General features: G+C 47.9%; 1 protein-coding gene and 1 long non-coding RNA gene across 3 annotated transcripts in view; one reads left to right on the top strand and one right to left on the bottom strand.

Moving 5' to 3' along the window:
* The window catches only part of LOC147124116 (homer protein homolog 1-like), a 147,856-nt gene that overhangs the window by 9,631 nt on the left and 115,938 nt on the right, over positions 1-22,287 (bottom strand). The window lies entirely within an intron of this gene.
* LOC147124117 (uncharacterized) lies at positions 8,589-10,624 on the top strand. The gene is made up of 2 exons (XR_015077607.1): positions 8,589-8,953; positions 9,973-10,624. It is a non-coding gene; the product is annotated as an uncharacterized LOC147124117 (long non-coding RNA).

The following is a 22,287-nucleotide window of genomic DNA, read 5'->3' as shown; positions in this document are numbered from 1 at the left end:
ATTGTCTAGTTAAACCACACTCCCCTGCTCCCTCCACCTTCACCTCCAACAACGAATGTGAGGAGATCATGGACTTCTTTCTCACCGAGACCATCCATTGCCTCTGCTACTTCTCCTCTTCCCCTTGTCCACCAAGAAAAACCTGAAAGAACTGAAGGCATGGGATCAGCTTCCACAAGTATGTTGATGACACCCAGCTCTGCCTCTCACCAAGCTCTCTCAACACCTCCACTGTCTTTGTGTTGTCAGCCTATTTGTCCAACATCCAGTCTTGGATGAGCTGCATCGTTTTTCATCCCGTCACAAACTCTGTACCCGTGCTGCAGATTCTATCTCCCTCCCAGAACTTTGTCTCAGGTTGAACCAAACTGTTTGCAACCTCAGCATCCTATTTGACCCTGAGCTGAGCTTCTGACCATCTCTCCATCACAAAGACCATCTATATCTTAACGGGACCAGCCACATAAATACTGTGGCGACAAGAGCAGGTCAGAGGCTGGATATTCTGCTGCGAATGTCTCACCTCCTGACTCCCCAAAGCCTTTCCACCATCTACTTGGCACAAGTAAGGAGTGTGATGAAATACTCTCCACTTGCCTGGATGAGTGCAGCTCCAACAACACTCAAGAAACTCGACACCATCCAGGACAAAGCAGCCCGCTTGATTGGCACCCCATCCACCACCTTAAACATTCACTCCCTCCACCACTGGTGTACCATGGCTGCAGTGTGTACCATCTACAAGATGCACTGCAGCAACTCACCAAGGCTTCTGCAGCAGCAGCTCCCAAACCCGTGACCTCTTCCACCTAGAAGGACAAGGGCAGCAGGCGCATGGGAACACCACCACCTCCAAGTTCCCCTGCAAGTCAAACACCATCATGATGTGGAAATATATCGCCGATGCTTCATCGTCGCTGGGTCAAAATCCTGGAACTCCCTCCCCAACAGCACTGTGGGAGTACCTTCACCACACGGACTGCAGCGGTTCAAGAAGGTGGCTCACCACCACCTTCTCAAGGGCAATTAGGGATGGGCAATAAATGCTGGCCTTGCCAGCGACGCCCACATCCCATAAAAAATGAATTAAAAAAAAACCTCCTCTGTCACATTGCCTGCCTCTGCACCTGTGCTGCTCATCTGCTGCCAAAATGCTCATCTAAATCTTTGACACCTCCAGACTTGACTATTCCAATGCTCCTCATGCTAACCTTCAATCTTCCATGATCTGTAAACCTCAGCTCATCCAAAACACTGCTACCCGTATCCTGCATCAAATCCCACTCCCCATCACTCCTGTCCTTGAGGTCATCCTTGGCTCAGCTGTAGCAATCTCGTCTCCGAGTCAGAAGGTTTTGGGTTCAAGTCCTACTCCAGAGACTTGAGCACATAATCTAACCTATTAATATATCCCAACTGAACAATATTCCTCTACTAAGCAGTGCGGTGCCGTACTGAGAGAGGGCTGCACTGTCAGAGGTGCCGTTTTTCGCATGGGATGTTAAACCGAGGCCCCGTCTGCCCTCACAGGTTCATGTAAAAGATCCCCATGGCACTATTCGAAGAGCAAGGGAGTTCTTCCAGTGTCCTGGCTAGTATTTATAGCTCAATGTTTGAAGTAGACTAATTGTTTTAGGTTCCCATTGCCCAAAAAGCATTTCATCCTCTTCCACGTAAGACTGAACCAAAAGTGACTTCCTTGGTTAGTGGTCTCCTATCCATATTTTTGATTTTTGTTTAACATTCATCAAGTTTTATATGTCCTCTGCTTTTTGAAAGAAAGGTATCAAGAACAAATTTCAAATTGTTAACTCTTCCATTCCCATTTGTTTGGATCAAAATATGCTTTAAGATGTCTGAGGAAAGTAAACAAACCTAGTAAACTTCAACAGTAGTTAAAACCTTCCTCTCCTTCGGCAGTCCCTCGGAACCAAGGATGACTTACTCCCACATTAAAAATGAGTTCTCAGGTGACTGATGAGTCCAATGCGGGACTGATGCGCTATCAATTACTCATAAAAGACTGAGAGTTAAGAGAGTAACTAAAGGCTTTTATTAGCAAAGAACAGAGCATGCCTCTCGTGGTTGACTGGGTTCCAAGAAGGCCGGGGGCTGCAGGTCAATCACCTTTATACCTGGGCCTGTGTGGGTGGAGCCAGCCGAGATATGTTGAGGCATGCATAGGTACAACAGTGTGTAACAACAACAACAACAACAACAGTGGTTTACCACATTCACCCCTTGTATAAAATTGAGTCCGGTGGGGTGAAGTGTACTAAAGGTTCGTGTAAGTAAGTCTATCAGGTGGCCTTGTATGCCGTCCTGATCATCGTGGTGGCGGCGGTGATGGTGCAGCATCCAACGTTGAGTCTGGCGTCTCATTGAGTGGTTGGGTGGTCAATGACGGGTCCTGGGGCTGCGGCATGCCGTCTAGCGGGGTTGGGTTGTGGGTAGTGGTGGATGGCAATGGTAGTGTTTCAGGGGCGCCCAAAGGTGCGAGATCTCGTGTGGGGGCTGTGTCCTCCCGCCCGTCCGGGTACGTTACGTAAGCGTACTGGGGGTAGGCGTGGGTAGTGGTGGATGGCGAGGGGGTGTTTCGGGAGCACCCGAAGGTGCGAGGTCTCGTATGGAGACTGTGTCCTCCCGCCCGTCCGGGTACACCACGTAAGCATACTGAGGGTTGGCATGGAGGAGGCTCACCCTCTCGACCAGGGGGTCCGTCTTATGGGACCTCACGTGCTTCCGCAGTAGGACAGGTCCTGGAGAAGTCAGCCATGTCGGTAACGAGGTCCCCGATGTGGACTTCCTGGGGAAGGAGAACATTCTCTCGTGAGGGGTAGCATTGGTGGCTGTACAGAGCAGTGACCGAATGGAATGGAGCGCCGCAGGGAGGACTTCCTGCCAGCGAGAGGTCGGGAGGCCCTTAGATTTCAAGTTTAAAAGGACTGCCTTCCAGACCGTCGCATTCTCCCTTTCCACCTGGCCATTCCCCCGGGGGTTGTAGCTGGTGGTCCTGCTTGTAGCGATACCTCTCGAGAGCAGGTACTGCCGGAGTTCGTCGCTCATAAAGGATGAGCCCCTGTCGCTATGAATATAGCTAGGGAAACCGAACAAGGCGAAGAGGTCATTCAGACATTTAATGACCGTGGTACTGGTCATGTCTGAGCAGGGGATGGCAAACGGGAAACGGGAGTACTCATCAATTATGTTGAGGAAGTACACATTGCGGTCGGAGGAGGGGAGGGGCCCTTTAAAATCGACGCTCAGCCGTTCAAAGGGGCGCGTGGCTTTGATCAGGCTTGCTCTGTCTGGCCTATAAAAATGCGGTTTGCACTCGGCACAGATTTGGCAGTTCCTGGTCATGGTCCTGACCTCCTCGATGGAGTAGGGCAGGTTACGGGATTTGATGAAGTGAAAAAACCTGGTGACCCCCGGGTGGCAGAGGTCATTGTGGAGGGTCTTCAGTCTATCGACCTGCGCGTTGGCGCATGTACCACGTGATAGGGCATCTGGGGGCTCATTGAGTTTCCCGGGCCGCTACAAGATATCGTAATTGTAGGTGGAGAGTTCGATTCTCCACCTCAAGATCTTGTCGTTCTTGATTTTGCCCCTCTGCTTATTATTAAACATAAAAGCTACTGAACGCTGGTCAGTGAGCAGGGTAAATCGTTTTCCGGCCAGGTAATGCCTCCAATGTCGCACAGCTTCCACAATGGCCTGGGCCTCCTTTTCGACAGAGGAGTGTCGAATCTCGGGGCCCTGGAGGGTCCTTGAGAGAAAGGCCACGGGTCTCCCCGCCTGGTTAAGGGTTGCAGCTGGGGCAAAGTCGGATGCGTCGCTCTCCACTTGGAAAGGGATGGACTCATCCACTGCATGCATTGTGGCCTTCGCAATATCTCCTTTTATGAGAGTGAAGGCTGCACAGGCCTCTGCTGTCAGGGGGAAGGAGGTGGACTTGATGAGGGGTCTGGCTTTGTCCGCATAGTTGGGCACCCACTGAGCATAGTACGAGAAAAACCCTAGGCATCTCTTCAGTGCTTTTTGGCAGTGGGGGAGGGGGAGCTCCATAAGGGGGCGCATCCTGTCGGGGTCGGGGCCGATGACTCCGTTCTCCACTACACAGCCAAGAATGGCAAGGCGCTTGGTACGAAACATACATTTGTCCTTGTTGTATGTTAGGTTCAGCCGCTGGGCCGTACGGAGGAATTTCTCTAGATTAACATCATGGTCCTGCTGGTCGCGGCCGCAGATGGTGACGTTGTCTGGGTGTAGCGATTGATCGTCTGGCTGTAGTCAATAACTAGGCGCTGTTTTTCGCCAGTCTTCACTACCACCACTTGTGCTCGCCATGGGCTGGTGCTACTTTCAATAATCCCTTCCTTCAGGAGTCTTGCTACCTCGGATTTAATGAAGTTCCTATCCCCGGCACTGTAACGCCTGCTTTTGGTAGCGATGGGCTTACAGTCGCGGGTGAGGTTAGCGAACAAGGAGGGGGGGGTGGACTTTAAGGGTGGAGAGGCTGCAAATGGTGCGCGGCGGGCGGTTTAAAAGCTGCTGGCTGCAGACTGTGAGTGGGGGGAGGGGTCCGTCGTACGCTAATGTGACACTCTTAAGGTTGCACTGAAAATTCAACCCCAGTAGAACGGCAGCGCAAAGATGGGGCAGGACCAGGAGTTTAAAATTTTTGTATTCTGTGCCCCTTACTGAAAGGGTCACTACACAGTAGCCACCGACGTCCGCTGACTGGGCTTTGGAAGCCAAAGAGATCCGATGTCGCGTCGGCAGGACCGGGAGAGAGTAACTCCGCACCGGGTCGGGGTGGATAAAGCTTTCCGTGCTCCCGCTGTCAAAAAGGCAGGTAGTGGCGCGGCCGTTTACCTTAATGTCCATCATGGACCTGGACAGTGGATGAGGGAGAGATTGGTCCAGCGTCACGGAGGCCAGCGTATGGTCGAGCGAGTCGATGTGGTCGTCAGATGAGGCGGTGGTTGAGTCCGGGTCCCCCGTGGTTGAAGTTGGAGACGTCCGAGATGGCGGACAAAATGGCGGCGCCCATGGTCCCGATCCCCACGCGGCTGGGGGAGCCCAAGATGGCGGACAAGATGGCTGCCCCCACGGTTCGCACGCGGCGCTGCTGGCGTTAGCAGTTTTACCTTTGCAGGCGCTGACATAGTGTCCTTTCTTCCCGCAGCCAGAGCAGGTAGCGTTTCTCGCCGGGCAGCGTGCTCTGGGGTGTTTTGCCTGGCCACAAAAATAACATTTCTGTGCCTTGGACATCGCAGCAGCAGTTGAAGGAGGCGGTCCCATGACCCAAGGTTGTGGCGTCCACGTTGCGGAGCGGTTAGGGGAGAAGGCGTCCATATTCCTGTGGGCCGCGTCGAGCGAGAGCGCGAGGGACACTGCCTTTCTCAGGTCCATTTCTCCCTTTTCCAACAGTCTCTGCCGGGAGTAGTCGGACCTTAGACCCGCAACGAAAGCATCTCGGACCAGTCCCTCCGTGTGTGCTGCGGCTGATGCTTCTTTGCAGTCGCAGTCTCGGCCGAGTATCCGTAGTGCCCGTAGGAAGGCCTCCACCGATTCCCCGGGCTGCTGTCTGCGGGATCTTAAGAGGTGCCGGGCATAGACCGTATTTACCAGGCGTGCGTATTGCCCTTTTAGCAGACCGATAGCCGCCGCGTAGGTCGTCGCGTCCTGGATTATTGTATAAACTTGGTGGCTCACCTTTGAGGCCAGGATTTCCAACTTGTTTTCGTCCAGGGTCACAGTTGAGGCTTGCAGGTAGGCCTCGAAGCAACGCAGCCAATGCGTGAATTTGGTAGCCGAACCTGCCTCTTGGGGGTCTAGGTCCAGGCATGTTGGTCTGAGGGCTCGCAGCAGCTCCTGTTGCTCAGCGTTTGGTGCAGCAGCCTGCTGTTCAGCGTTTGGTGCAGCAGCCTGCTGTTCAGCAAATGTCGACATTTTGTTTTTGCTAATAAAATTGATGCGCTATCAATTACTCATAAAAGACTGAGAGTTAAGAGAGTAACTAAAGGCTTTTATTAGCAAAGAACAGAGCATGCCTCTCGTGGTTGACTGGGTTCCAAGAAGGCCGGGGGCTGCAGGTCAATCACCTTTATACCTGGGCCTGTGTGGGTGGAGCCAGCCGAGACATGTTGAGGCATGCATAGGTACAACAGTGTGTAACAACAACAACAACAACAGTGGTTTACCACAGGGACCGTCAGTCTCTGTCACAGGTGGGGCAGACGGTGGTTGAAGGGGCGGGTGGGTGGGGTGCTTGGGTTGACGTGTGCTCCTTGCACTTGGCTTCCGCTTATTCCCGGTGAAGAGACTCGAAGTGTTCGGCACCTTCCCGAATGCTTCTCCTCCACTTTGTGCGGTCTTGGGCCAGGGATTCCCAGGTGTCAGTGGGGATATGTTACACTTTTTCAAGGAGGCTTTGGAGGGTGTCCTTGAAGCGTTTCCTCTGCCCACCTGGGGCTCTTTTGCCGTGTCGGAGCGCCGAGTAGAGCGCATGTTTTGGGCGTCTCGTATCGGGCATGCGGAACATGTGACCCGTCCATCAGAGCTGATCGAGCATTATCAAAGCTTCGATGCTGGGAATGTTGGCCTAAGCGAGAACACTGACGCTGGTGCGCCTATCCTGCCAATGGATTTGCAGGATCTTGCGGAGGCAGCATTGGTGGTACCTCTCCAGTGCTTTGAGGTGCCTGCTGTACATGGTCCATGTGTCTGAAGCATACAGGGGAGCGGGAATCACTGCTGCTCTGTAGACCATGAGCTTAGTGCCAGGTTTGAGGTCCTGGTCTTCAAACATTCTCTTCCTCAGGTGACCGAAGGCTGCACTGGCACACTGAAGGCGGTGTTGGACTTAGTCATCAGCATCTGCCCTTGTTGACAGTAGGCTCCCGAGGTATGGAAAGTGGTCCACATTATCAAAATCCACGACAAGGCCTTGGACAATTGGGGGGGCAGTATTGTGTGGTGGGGGCAGGTTGGTAGAGGACCTTTGTCTTATGAATGTTTAGCGTAAGACCTATGCTCTCGTATGCTTCGGTGAAGGTGTTGGTGGTTTGGAGTTCGACCTCCGAGTGAGCGCAGACGCAAGCATCGTCTGCATACTGTAATTCCACGACAGAGGATGGGACGACCTTGGATCTGGACTGGAGGCGACGGAGGCTGAACAGTTTCCCGTTTGTTCTGTAAATTAGCTCCACTCCAGCGGGGAGCTTACTGAGGGTGAGATGGAGCATTGCAGCAAGGAAGATCGAGAAGAGCGTTGGTGTGATGACACAGCCTTGCTTGACCCCGGTCCATACGTGAATTGGGTCGGTGGTGGAACCGTTGGTCAGGATCATGGCTTGCATGTCATCGTGAAGCAGGTGGAGGATGGTGACAAACTTTTGAGGGCAGCCGAATTTGAGGAGGACACTCCATAATCCCTCACAGTTGACAGTGCATCGATTCTTTAGCGCAGTCAAGACCATCTACGGCCCAAGCACCCAAGGTCCTACCCCTCTGCGAAGATCAGAACAGATGGAATCTCTGCCGAGGCACTAAAGCATGGCGGAGAAGCACTACTGGCACGAATTCATGAACTCATTTCTCTAATCTGGAAGGAGGAGAGCATGCCAGGGGATCTCAGAGACACCGTAATTGTGACCATCTTCAAGGTGACAAGTCCGATTGCGGTAATTACAGAGGAGTTTCCCTGCTGTCTGCCACAGGGAAAGTCATCACAAGAATCCTCCTCAATTACCTTCTCCCAGTGGCCGAAGAGCTCCTCCCAGAGTCACAATGCGGATTCTGCCCATTAAGGGGCACAATGGACATGATCTTCACCGCATATCAATTACAAGAGAAATGCAGGGAACAGCAGCAACTGCTGTACATGGCCTTCTTTGATCTCACGAAGGCCTCTGACACAGTTAAAACCAATGCACTTAAAGCACTCTCTGCTCACTTGCAAAGATTACAAAGAACTCGAATGCTGCTGGCAGGCATATTGAAATGTTACAACAGCTAATATAGATCTTGGTGCCAGAAGCCAGTGAAAATGCCAGCCAATTTTTTGCCATTCTTTTTCAAGTATTTTTCCACTAACAACAAGCCAAATATCTATTGCATTATGATTTCCCTTGGACTGAACAACATTCCTCTACCAAGCCGAGCAGGCATTTGATAACTTGAAGAAGCACATTATGACAGATGCACATGATTGCCCTTTAATTTTCGTACTACATTATGTTTGCTTTGTTTATGATCATAGGATTCTGCCTGTGGGTCATGCATACCTTTATTGTTCTATATATTGTTGTAAATTTCATACACTACTTCTGTAACTGCTTCCTTTTGGAGTCCAGCAGGATGGTTGTACAATGTATACCTTGTGACAGCTGTTCTGACTTTATCCTTTGTAATTATCAACAGCTATCATCTTTCCTGACTACCGTAGGTAACTGCTGCATTGACATTTAGCTGGTGATAGTGTCATAAAGATCTGCACAGTACTCTTTCCATTTTGCTTCATGTACAGTACTGCTAATAGCAACTTTCTATTCTCATCTTTATTGACGCAAGACTTCAGTACATAGTCAGCCCTTTGTGTCCGTTCTTTCACTTTCTGGCACAAGTTTCTGATATTTCCTTTACCGAGTTCTTCTAGTTTAGTGCATAGTATTTTAGCCACTTTTTCTTGAATTTTATGACATTCTTAACAGGCCTTGTTACGAGTTTTAGACAGGGTTTAATTCTGCTTAAAATAGTTATTTATTCACCTTCTGTCAGTTAGATCAATATCAGATTTCATTGCCCAGCCCATAGCAGATGGAAGATTGTGTTGAGGTTAAGCCCCGAAGCAAGACAGATGCAAGCACTTTCCAAGGAGAAAGAATCTGACATCTAAGGCAGTGGGCACTGGAACCAGAACCGAGGGTATATGCTGTATCAGAAGGTAACAAATCTTTTCAAGTTTATGTAATGATAGCTGATAGAGGGGGTGCAGCTTTTTGGGATATATTAACCAGGATTTTCCAATCGGAGGCTTCCTGTGTGCAGGTGCATGGGGCTTCCTGTGTGCAGATGCCTCCAATCTGGAAAAAATCTACAAACTTACCTGCTGGCTTTGTAGGTCCCGACACTTCCGCTCCTGGGCCTCTCCTGGTGCATGCGCACAGAGGCCCAGGTATCCCAGGGGTGCAGGCAGTTTGCAAGCGTCCCAGGGATCACATGGGCCATGGGGAACCAATGGAAGAAGGGAATCTCCCTTCACACTTTTGACAGGTCCCTCAGCTTAGATCTGTCAAAAGTATGAATGGGGATCACTCAAAAAACACACTAAAACATTAAATACATTTTTTAAAAATCATCACAGAAGGTGGTGAATGAGAGGCTGGCCAGGCGAGTATTGGAATAGTTGAGTCTGGAGATGACAAAGGCATGGTTGAGGGTTACGGCTGCAGATGGGCTGAGGCAGGAGCAGAGACGGGTAATTTTCTGGAGGTGGAAGCAGGTGCTTTTTGTGCTAGAGAGAATGTGGAATTGGAAGCTCGGCTCAGGATCGAATATGATGTGGAGATGCCGGTGTTGGACTGGGGTGGACAATTGTGAGAAGTCACACACCACCAGGTTATAGTCCAACAGCTTTATTTGAAATCACAAGCTTTCGGAGCGCTGCTCCTTCGTCAGGTGAAGTGAAGAGATGCATATAGGCACAGCATATATAGTCAGAGAACACTGCCAGATGATTACAGGTAATCTTTCTAACTGCCCTTTATCGCACCTCAGCAGAGAGATAATCACAGCAATCAAAGGTGTGGATGGTGTCCAAACAGGTCAGTCAGGAAAACATTACATCAAAGAACAATGAGGTGGGGTCACAAGGGGTCAAATGTTGCAGATGCTGGGGTCTGTATGAAAAATGAAAAAAACAAAAAACAATTAAAAAAAACATTTTTTTGCTGGAAATCACAGCAGGTCCGGCCGCATCTGTGTAGAGAGAACAAGCCAACGACGACGCGAGTCTGGATGACTCTACGTCAGGTGGGGTTACATGTAGCGTGACATGAACCCAAGATCCCGGTTGAGGCCGTCCTCATGAGTGTGGAACTTGGCTATCAGTTTCTGCTCGACGAAGGTGAGTTCTCAGCCGAGGGCTCAATTTCTGCCCCACCACCAAAATGGACCCCATCGGTCTCGCGGCAGACACAGAGGAATTCATCAGGAGAATGAGGCTCTGGGAATTCTTCCACAAATCCCAAGATGTCAGCAGCGAACCCAATGAGACAATCAATGATCCGGAACAGCAGACAGAGGGATCCGCAGTGCAGCAACCGAAGAAGAGTCAAATTGGACCCCTCTGGAGGGTCGCTGCCCTAAGCTTGACATGTATGCTCAAGCTGTCAGGAGATGCATCAACGCCAGATTCATCAGCTGTCATTCACACCTTTGATTGCTGTGATCATCTCTGCCGAGGTGTGATAAAGGGCAGTTAGAAAGATTACCTGTAATCATCTGGCAGTGTTCTGACTATATATGCTGTGCTTATATGCATTTCTTCACTTCACCTGACGAAGGAGCAGTGCTCCAAAAGCTAGTGATTTCAAATAAAGCTGTTGGACTATAACCTGGTGGTGTGTGACTTCTTACATTTGTCCACCCCAGTCCAACACTGGCATCTCCACATCATTGCAGGATCTGGTTTGCGAACTGCACGTTGATAGAGCAATATCCATTTCTATTTGTGAATGTTGTTGGCTGGTTTGGTGGTGCTCTGATGCCAACATGACTGCAGTTAATGACGTCCTGGAGGTGGAGAAAACTGTCCACTGCTGCAAATCTCTGAGCTCTCGTGTTGAGTGCAAGAGTTCAATGGGTAATAGTTAGCCCTGCGGAAGAGCGTTGGTGACCTATTTAATAGAGCCATGAACTGCAGCCTGGGAGATGAAGGGTGATGTCCCCTGTAGCAGATGGGAAGGAGCATTGGTGAAGACGTTAAAGGGCTTTGGTGGCCTTGAAAGCTAATGGCAAAGCATGGCTCCCTGACCCAGCAGGCATCAGCTGTTGTCAACAGCCTGGCCGGTGAAGCACAGCCACCTGAGGCACTGCTTTACAAATTGATCCAAGAAACTGACTCTTGGCCTGCACACCCTGCGTGCTGGGTATGTCCTCCTATGAGCAACCCATCGCACACAAGAGGGGCTGGTCCTGAGGCTGCTGCTCCTCTTCCTCTGACTGTTGCTACGTACAGAAGAAACTACCGATAATAACACGCATTATGTTGGGAGAAAGGTTTCAGAGGGTAATAAAGGCAGAATTTTTTTTCAAATAAGTGACCTACAGGGTGCAAACTCTTCTGACAAAATATAATGATGCACTGAGCGGCAGCAGTTTTCCTTTACGCTCAGCTTCGGTGCATCTCTCGGATCCCAACCCCACCAGGTTTTACTGGCGGGTTTGCCATTACGCAGGGCTCCCATGACTTAGAGTAAAGGCTGTGACTTTCAAATTTAAATTAGGTCATCTTGTCCGGGGTGGGCACCCCTTACCCGCTTGAAAACAGTGCTGTGAAAATGGTGGCGAGTGTGACCACATCGAGAACGTGGCGTGAATCGCCAGACCACCATTTTTACCACCTGCCTGACCTGTTCATTTAAAATCCAGGCTTTAGCAACAAAACAAAACCTAAACCTATTCCTCTGAATTATTCCAGTCCTACACAGTTGGTTCAATCTCTTATGCCCGCTCCATCCTCCTTTCTCCTTAAAGATTTGCTCCTGTTCATCCTTTCCTCAAGAAAGTTAATCCCTCTTATCTCAAGCTGTACAATAATCTTACATTGGGACTTTATAAAGTTACAAAAGCTGCTGATAACTCTCAAATTGGCAATCACCTTAATAATGTTGGCCTTATCCTTGGTCACCATATGTTTTTTGGCGTGCTCGTTCCAGTAGTGACCTTGTTGCTTCCTATTATGTACTTCTGCTTCTGAGAACTTTGGAGAAGTATTTGTTATTGTCTTGGACATCTCTAAAGCCTTTGAAGGGGTCTAGCACCATGCACACCCAGAGCTATTTTCATTATTATATCATCCAACCTACATCCACGACTCTTCCAACGCCCTCCGCCAATTTAACCGTTTTCATTCCTCGACTTATCTATCTCCATTTCTGGGAATAAGCTGTCAACCAATATCTATTATAAGCCCACTGTAAGGATTCTTTTCCACTTTCTCCGTCGCAACTGTTCTGATGATGCCACCTTCCACACCAGTACTTCCGAGATGTCTTCCTTTTTTTCCTTGACTGAGGATTCCCCTCCACCGTGGTTGACAGGACCCTTGACTATATCCGTCCCATTTCCCCTCCCTCCCAGAACCATGATATAGAGTTTCCTTTGTCCTCACCTTCCATCTCACCAGCCTCCACATTCAACAGATTATCCTCTGCCATTTCTACCACCTCCAGTGCAATGCCACTACCAAACACATCTGAAGGGACCATTCCCTCCAGGACGCCCTTACCCATTCTTCAATCACCCCCAACACCCATTCTCATTCCACCTTCCCACGTAAGCGCAGGAGATGCAACACCTGCCCTTCCACCTCCTCCCTTCCCACCGTCTAGGGCCCCAAACACTCCTGCCAGGTGAAACAGCCATTTACTTGTACTTCTTTCAATTTAGTATACTGTATTCATTGCTCATGATGCGGTCTCCTCTACACTGGGGAAACCAAACGCAGATCGGGTGATTGCTTTGCTGAACACCTCCGTTCAGTTCACAATCATGACCCCGAGCTTCTGTTTGCATGCCACTTTAATTCTCTGCCCCACTTTGAGCTTCATTGGAACAATGTAGGAGGCAGAGGTCAATGAACAGCACCTCATCTTTCGATTAGGCACTTTACAACCTTCCGTCCTCAACATCAAGTTCAACAATTACAGATCATAACCACTGTTCCCATTTTTTCCGGACAGTGGGTGCTGGTAATGTTGCCATTTACAGCTCCTCTCGCCCCATCTTTTGTTTCTTTCCTTGTCCCATTACCACCCCCTTTTGCCTTTCACCATCATCCCTTTTGTCATTTAATCTTTCCTGCCTTCCACCCAATCAAAGACCTTCCATTTTATTCTTTTCCCCCCTCCCCCCTTTCTTTGCCTCTGCACTTGCTTAAAACCCGTTTCATCAGAACTGGAAAAAGTTAGAAATGTAAGATCACCGACCAATGTTCCCTTTAAGCTGCGCAGCACTCCAGGAGTCACGCACAGCCAGTGAGCTGGCTTTTAAATTGAAAACAAACGTGCATACGTGGACTTTTGAATGGGCCGTGCAGCCAGTTAAAGGGCTGCACAGCCCAAAAAATATTTATGGGGAACATTGTCACCGACCTGAAACGTTAACTCGGTTTCTGCCTCCACAGATAGTGCCTGACCCGGTGAGTGTTTCTAGCATTTGCTGGTTTTATTTCCGATTTCCAGCATCTGCAGTATTTTGCATTTGATTTTTTTTTTATTATATATTTTTTTCTCATCACTAATTGTAGTTGTTGCCATATGATCCGACTTTCTCCGTTAACTCACAGGTACCCCAAGACTCTCTCCTACTTTCCTCTCAGTTCCTTCTTCACATGCAGTCAGTCTACCCATTCTTTTACTGCTTTCTATACAGTATTCAGGTTCCTTAAACACTCAACCTCCAGTCCTGCCAGTATGCAACATCTTGATCAGTGGAGTGGTGAAAATTGCTGTCCTACAGACATTTTCTTAATGTTTCTCATACGTCTAACCAACAACCACCACCAATTATGTTTGATAGCTCAATCTGAGATTCTTGGCTTCATTTGCTCCAACTTTAACTGGAAACCTCACATTGCTACCATGAAGCTTGGCTTCCTCTTGTGACAAAAACTTTTATTCCCTTCAACAATTCTCACCTTTATGTAGAGTCCAAGGCCAGAATTTTGTGCTAAAAAAAACCAGGTGGGTTTGGAGCGTGCGGGCATTTAAATTGTTAAAAATGGGATTGCTGATTTTAACAGAGGCAGGACGGGGGCGGGAGACCAACCCACTCCCAGGGGGCAGAATGTCAATTTAAATATGAGGCTCAAAACCTCTTTTTTAAACTCCATTTTGAATTTAACTGCACGTGGACGGGTTTCACACAATTCGTGAAACGCGGCAGTTAAAGTAAGGCGGGACCTGCTGGATCCAGGAGGTAAGTGGCTTTATACCTACCGCCTGGATCCAGGGTCCCTGCCTAACCCTGCCCCCCCCCCCCCGCGATCGGAGACCTCACCACGAGGCCTCCAATCCCCACCATGACAACTTCCCCACCCCACCGATGAGAAGGCCTGCCACAATCCTCCGGTGGCCGGCCCCGATCCTCGCACCAGCCCCCCCCGCCCCCCCACCCCAACCCCCGCCGATCCCCGTACAACCCCCACCCCACAACCGATCCCCCTGCCGATCCTCCAGCCGACCCCTGGCCAACCCCGCGATTCCCGACCAAGCACCCCATTCCCTCCCTCCCTTTCTGCAGCTATAGGCTTACCCGCCCGCAGCCAGCCAGCTTCTCAATCTGGCTGGCTGCAGGCGGGCAGGGAAACCGAGGGCTCACATGCAAATCAGGCCCTGCCGTTAAAGTCGGCAGGGCTTACGGAAACCCGGCCTTCGAGTTTCCCGCCTGCCTCGGAGGCCCCCCCCGCCCCCAACCCGCCTACCTCCAGAAAATTCTAGCCCAAGACTTTCCTTTCTCCTACAATTTTAAGGCTTTAAAAACCTAAGCTTCGCATCATCTAGTCACTAATTCGCAACTCATCTCATCTCTTCAAACTTGGTGGCATACTGCCCCATATACCTTGACACTTCATCTTGCTTCGCTTTATAATTTGAAAAAAAAAACTGCACTAAATGGCAATTTATTCTCCAAGTTGAGCAAGCATTATGTTATTCCTTCAGGTTAGCCTGTAGTTCCTTTAGCTCATCAAGACTGCTGATCGAAAGGAACAATTGACCTGTAAATAGTTCGAGACCTTGGTGTAGATTTAGTCTTCACGACCAGCTGATAATCTGGCAGAGCAGATCACCTGCCCGTTCTAGAACCCACCTGATTTTCATGTCACTGAAATGAATGGAATGAAAAGCAGGCAAGTTCTGTAATGGTGGGCAATCTGCTGTGCCAGAATGCCACCCAAATGATGAAGGTTGTGTCTGACTAATTTGATTGAATTTTTTGAGGAAGTGACAAGGAGGGTTGACGAGGGTAGCGCATTTGATGCAGTCTACATGGATTTATTTTATCAAGGCTTTTGACAAGGTCCCACATGACAGACTGGTCAGAAAAGTAAAAGCCCATGAGATCAAAGGGAAGTGGGGATTGGGCAGGTTGGTGGAGTTGAGGGCGAAGATCAGCCATGATCTTATTGAACGGCAGAGTAGGCTCAAAGGGCGGTATGGCCTACTCCTGCTCCTAATTCTTATGTTATGTTCAAGTGGCAAGTTGGATCCAAAATTGGCTCAGTATCAGGAAGCAAAGGGTAATGGTCGACGGGTGTTTTTGTGACCAGAAGGCTGTTTCCACTGGGTCTCTGCAAGGCTCAGTACTTGCTTTTTGTGGTATATATGAATGATTTAGACTTCAATGTAGGGGGGGGATGATTAAGACATTTGCAGATGATACAAAAATTGGCTGTGTGGTTGATGGCGAGTTAGAAAGCTGCAGACTGCAGAAAGATATTAATGGATTGGTCAGGTGGGCAGAAACGTGGCAAATGGAATTCAATCTGGAGAAGTGTGAGGTAATGTATTTGGGGAAGGCTAACCAGGCAAGGGAATACACAATAAATGGTAGGACACTGAGAAGTGTAGAGGAAGAGAGGGATTGAGTGCATGTCCACAGATCCCTGAAGGTAGCAGGACAGGTAGATAAGGTGGTTAAGAAGGCATACGGGATACTTTCCTTTATTAGCTGAGGCATAGAATATAACCACAGGGAGGTTATGTTAGAACTGTGTAAAACACTAGTTAGGCCACAGCTAGAGTACTGCGTACAGCTCTGGTCACCACATTACAGGAAAGATGTGATTGCACTCGAGGGTACAGAGGAGATTTACGAGGATGTTGCCAGGACTGGAGAATTTTAACTGAGGAAAGATTGGATAGGCTGGGGTTGTTTTCTTTGGAACAGAGGAGGCTGAGGGGAGACTTGATTGAAATATATAAAATTATGAGGGACCTAGATAGAGTGGACTGGAAGGACCCATTTCCCTTAGCAGAGAGGTCAGTAACTAGGGGACATAGATTTAAAGTAATTGGTAGAAGGATGAGAAGGGAGTTGAGGAGAATTTTTTTTTACCTAGAGGGTAGTGGGGGGTCTAGAACTCACCGCATTTAAAAAGTACTTGAACATGCACTTGAAGTGCCGTAACCTACAAGGCTACGGACCAAGAGCTGGAAAGTGGGGTTAGGCTGGAAAGCGGGGTTAGGCTGGAAAGCTTTTTTGGCCGGCACAGACACGTTGGGCTGAATGGCCTCCTTAGAGTCAGAATGGTTTCAACAGAAAAAGGAGGACTTTTGGCCCGTCGAGCCTATGCTGACTGTCCACAACAGCACTTCAGCTAGTCATAATCATCATCATCATAATCAACTTTATTGTCATTGTTAGTGCACAAGTGCAGTACAACGAAATGTAGGCTTGCGGCTCCCGAGAGTGTACATTTAGATGAAGACATTTAAACATTCAACATACATTTGGCTTGTAATACATTAACATAAACATAACCATAATAAAGTGCATTGGCAGATGTGCAGGCTTTAGAGTTTATTTGTGGAGTTCAGTAGGATGACAGCCCTGGGAAAGAAGCTGTTCCTAAATCTGGTCGTACGGGTGCGAATGCATCTGTAGCGTCTCCCAGATGGCAGGAGGGCGAACAGACTGAGGCTGGGGTGGGGTGGGTAGGGTCTTTGATGATGGACCGTGACCTCCGTAAACAGCGTTTCTGGTATATGTGCTCTATGGTTGGTAGCTGGGTGCCGGTAATGCGTTGGGCAGTTTTGACTACCCGCTGCAGGGCTTTCCGGTCATAGTAGCTACAGCTGACATACCATACTGTGATACAGTTAGTCAGGATGCTCTCTATTGTGCAGCGGTAAAAGTTAGAGGATCAGGGGTGACAGGTTACATCCCTTCAGCCTCCTTAGGAAATATAGGCGGAGGTATTGAGGGACCAGGAGAGGTCTTCCGTGATGTGGACTCCGAGGAACTTAAAGCTGTCCACCCTTTCCACCACAGCCCCATTGATGTGGATGGGGGTGTGACTTCCGCCTTGAGACTTCCTGAAGTCCACAATGATTTCTTTGGTTTTCTTGATGTTAAGGGCCAGGTTGTTATCGGCGCACCACTTCACGAGATGCTGGACCTCCTCCCTGTAGGCTGACTCATCGTTGTTGGTGATCTGGCCTACTACCGTGGTACCATCCGCAAACTTGATGATGGTGTTGGAACCATGAACAGCCACACAGTCGTGGGTGAAGAGGGAGTAGAGGAGGGGGCTCAGCACACGCCCCCGTGTTCAGGGGGGGGGGGGGTTGGGGGGAGGTGTGGTTACCTAATTTGACAGACTGGAGTCTGTTTGTTAGGAAGTCCAGGGTCCAGTTGCAGAGGGAAGTGTTCAGGCCAAGAGTGTGGAGTTTGGTGGCCAGCTTGTTGGGGACGATAGTGTTGAATGCTGAGCTGTAGTCTATGAACAGCATTCTGATGTAGGTCTCTTTACCATCTAAGTGATTCAGTGCAGAGTGTAGAGCAGTTGTGATTGCATCCTCCGTTGATCTGTTTGCACGATAGGCAAACTGGTGTTGGTCAAGAGAGGCGGGAACACTCCCCCGCCCTTTCCCTGTAGCCCTGCAATATTTTTCCTTCAGGTACTCATCAAATTCTCTTTTGAAAGCCACAATTGAATCTGCCTCCACCACTCTCAGGCAGTGCCTTCCAAATCCTAACCAATCGCTACGTAAAATAGTTTTTCCTCACATCGCCTTTGGTTCTTCTGCCAATCACCTTAAATCCATGTCCTCTCGTTCTCGACCCTTCCGCCAATGGGAAAAGTTTCTTTCGATCTACTCTGTCTAGACCCCTCACTATTTTGAACACCTCTATCAAGTCTCCTCTCAACCATCTCTGCTCCAAGGATAACAACCCGAGCTTCTCCACTCTATCCACATAACTGAAGTCCCTCATCTCTGGAACCATTCTTGTAAATCTTTTCTGCACCCTCTCCAAGACCTTCACATCCTTCCTAAAGTGCAGTGCCCAGAATTGGACACAATACTCCAGTTGAGGCTAAACCAGTGTTTTATAAAGGTTCATCATAACTTCCTTGCTTTTGTACTCTACGCCTCTACTTAATGAAGCCCAGGGTCCAGTATGCTTTTTTTAACCGCTTTCTCAACCTGCCCTGCCACCTTCAACGATTTGTGCTTATATACCACCAGGTCTCTCTGTTCATGCACCTACTTTAGAATTGTACCCTTTAGTTTATATTGCCTCTCCTCGTACTTCCTACCAAAATGTATCACTTTGCACTTTTCTGCGTTAAATTTCATCTGCCACGTGTCTGCCCATTCCACCAGCCTATCTACGTCTCCTTGAAGTCGATCACTATCCTCCCCACTGTTCACTATACTTCTGTGCCATAAACTTCTAATGATTCTACGATATGAAAATTTACCCCGTCGTGTCTAAATCTGACAAAATGAGATCTAATTCTTTCAAAAATAGCAGAATTCTCCCTTATAGGTGGTCACAGGAAGAATTTATGAAACTACTTTGGGTATTGAAGTGCAGTGGTGGTTGCCATGAGCCCCAGAACCCAGTAACAGGCTGTCATTTATTCAAAGAGTTCTACTTTTCAATAATTAAATTCAAATAACCAATTGTATAATTCAAAATACGACGCATCAAATACTGAATTCTGAAGAGAAATCAATGTGCATGCATAACAAAATTATACACACAGTGCTCATTAGGAGGGCTAGCCAGTTCAATTAACATCAATTTGCCACAGTCTGGTTTGGACAAACTACATTCTAATGTACACCCTCCTCCTTCCTCTCACTTTAATCTGCCTGGTCAATGAAATCCTTGATCCTTCTAAAGAGACTGAAGCAAAGATTTGCAAGAGTTGGATCAAAATGGTTACATGGTATATCAAATCCTTAATAGATGTGAACATCAAGGAAGACCCTCCTGAGAGAATGTGCATAGCAAGCTTATTTTCCTTCAAGGACTTCAGAGTGTATTCCAGCTCAAAGGCTTAGGAGGATCGACTCAAATCAATGTTTTGACAAACATTCCTTCCAAAGTGAGGATTTGTTTTTTAAAAAAGCATTAGGGGAAACAAGAATTCCAATATTACTTGAGCATAAAACTACCAAATGCACTGAGCAAAATGTCAGCAATTTCTCCTGATTGGGCAATAAACCTATTCTAGAAAATAAATGAGAAAATATGCGAATGTTGGTCACTTTTAATGCAGATGGATATTAAATGGGAAAACATTTTTTAAGAATACCAAATGTATTAGCTGCCACTTCTTACTTCATTTCTGTGTTCCTAGTATGGAAGATCACTTTGGACTTCTCTGCCTATAGATATCTTCAATATAACAGAAAAATGCTGGAAAAACGCAGCAGGCCAGGGTAGCATCCGTGGAGAGAGAAACGGAGTTAACGTTTCAGGTCGATGACCCTTCGTCAGAACTGAGTCAGACAGATATCTTCAATCCTGTTCAACTGGAAATTGCCCATTTGTTTTTTAAAGTTGTAATGAGCACAAATTATTTAGCTTTATTATCTCCAGCTCTATCTTTAGCCACATCTCAGGATCTTAAAAACTTGCATTAAGTTCCTACTCAATTGTTTTGAGAATCTCAACAGCATCATCCTGGAATCACCCCATTATTCTTCCATGGCCCTCCTCCTGATGCCTTTTAAAGGTAGGGTGCCTGGAGCTAGATATGTAGGTTTTAGCTTTAAAGGTGCAAACCCAGTACTTGACCTGGTTGATGGCAGTTTAGATTAACTGGACATGTTCAGTGAACAATCAAGTCTAAATCTTTTTCTACCATTTCTCGTGAATACCTTTATCATGTTTTAGTGTTTATTGCCTTTCATTTAAATCCATTTAATTCGTCAAGACCATTTTAAATACCATCTCCCCTATACCTATATAATTTAACAGCCCGTAATTTGCGGTGCATACGAGGTGCGTACGCGCCCGTAAGTGCTGCGCAAGTTCCAGGTTTTCACGTGCGAAGCGAATGCGTGAAAACCCAGAACTTGCGATGTCAAGAATCTTCTTGACAGATCCAATGCACTCCCGGGCAAAGGGCATCCACGGGCAGAGAGTTGCGCTATTTCTCCAACTTCTGCCCAGCAAATGCCAGTGAAATTCTTACTCCTGGTAAAAGCCAGCGCAAGGCGCAAGTTTAAAAAAAACTGAAAAATAAATTCTTAATCATTTAAACATTAAAAAACATGTGCAAGAAGGTAGAGTTATTTTTAGCCCCTTTAAGGTACTGACTTACATAGAAAACTGGTTGGCAGACAGGAAGCAAAGAGTTGGAATAAATGGGTCTTTTTCCGAGTGGTAGGCAGTGACTAGTGGGGTACCGCAGGGATCGGTGCTAGGACCCCAGTTATTCACAATATATATTAATGATCTAGATGAGGGAACTAGATGTAATATCTCCAAGTTTGCAGATGACACAAAGCTGAGTAGGCGTGTGTGCTGTGAGGAGGATGCAGAGAAACTCCAGTATGATTTGGACAGGTTGGGTGATTGGGCAGATGCAGTATAATAACATGGATAAATGCAAGGTTATCCACTTTGGTGGCAAAAACAGGAAGACAGATTATCTGAATGGCAATAGATTGGGAAAAGGGAAAGTGTAGATTGGGAAAAGGGAAAGTGTAATGAGACCTGGGTGTCCTTGTGCACCAGTCGCTGAAGGTAAGCATGCAGATGCAGCAGGCGCTTAAGGCAGCAAATGGTATGTTTGCCTTCATAGCGAGAGGATTGGAGTACAGGAGCAAGGATGTCTTGCTGCAGTTGTACAGGGCCTTGGTGAGACCACACCTTGAGTATTGTGTGCAGTTTTGGTCACCTTCACAGAAGAATCACAGAAAGAATCACAGAAACCTCACAGTACAGATAGAGGCCATTTCGGCCCATCGAGCCTGCACTGACACATATCCCACCCGATCCCCGTAACCCCTACACCAACACGTATCCCACCCTATCCCCGTAACCCCCCTAACACTAACGGTCAATTTTTATCATAGCCAATCAACCTAACCTGCACATCTTTGGACTGTGGGAGGAAACCGGAGCACCCGGAGAAAACCCACGCAAACACGGGGAGAATGTGCAAACTCCACACAGACAGTCACCCGAGGCCGGATTCGAACCCGGGTCCCTGGCGCTGTGAGGCAACAGTGCTAACCACTATGCCACCTTATCTGAGGAAGGATGTTCTTGCCATGAAGGGAGTGCAGCGAAGATTCAGCAGACTGATACCTGGGATGGCAGGAATGACGTATGGCGAGAGATTGGGTCGATTAGGCTTATATTCGCTAGAGTTTAGAAGAATGAGAGGGGATCTCATTGAAACTTATAAAATTCTAACAGGACTAGACAGACTAGATGCAGGAAGGATGTTCCCAATAGCGGGGGAGTCCAGAACCAGAGGTCACAGTCTAAGGATAAGGGTTAAGCCATTTAGGACTGAGATGAGGAGGAATTTCTTCACCGAGAGAGTGATGAACCTGTGGAATTCTCTACCACAGAAGGCAGTTGAGGCCAATTCATTAAATATATTCAAGAAGGTGTTAGATGTATTTAAGGCTAAAGAAATCAAGGGATATGGGGAGAAGGCAGGGACAGGGTACTGAATTTGGATGATCAGCCATGATCTCATTAAATGGCGGAACAGGCTCGAGGGGCCGAATGGCCTACTCCTGCTCCTATCTTCTATGTTTCTATGTTTCTGCATTTATTTTTTCAAAAAAATTAATTTAAATATTTAATTAAATGGCATTTTAATTAACTTTAAATATGTAATTTAAAAAATTATTTGATGTGTAGATGTATTTTTTGGGGTATTCCCATTCATGCTTATGGGGATTCTGTATGTACAGAATCCCCATAAGCATGAATGGGGATCTCCCTTCTTTCATTCGTTGGGCCATCCCACGTGATCCCCAGGTGCTTTCGAACCGCCTGCGCCCGAGATAT

The sequence above is a fragment of the Somniosus microcephalus genome, chromosome 1 (assembly GCF_052327205.1).
Source record: "Somniosus microcephalus isolate GS21.2 chromosome 1, FLI_Smic_1.0, whole genome shotgun sequence".
Taxonomy (NCBI): Eukaryota; Metazoa; Chordata; class Chondrichthyes; order Squaliformes; family Somniosidae; genus Somniosus; species Somniosus microcephalus.
The sequence above is the reverse complement of the archived record's forward strand: the minus strand, read 5'-3'. Positions and strand labels throughout refer to the sequence as shown.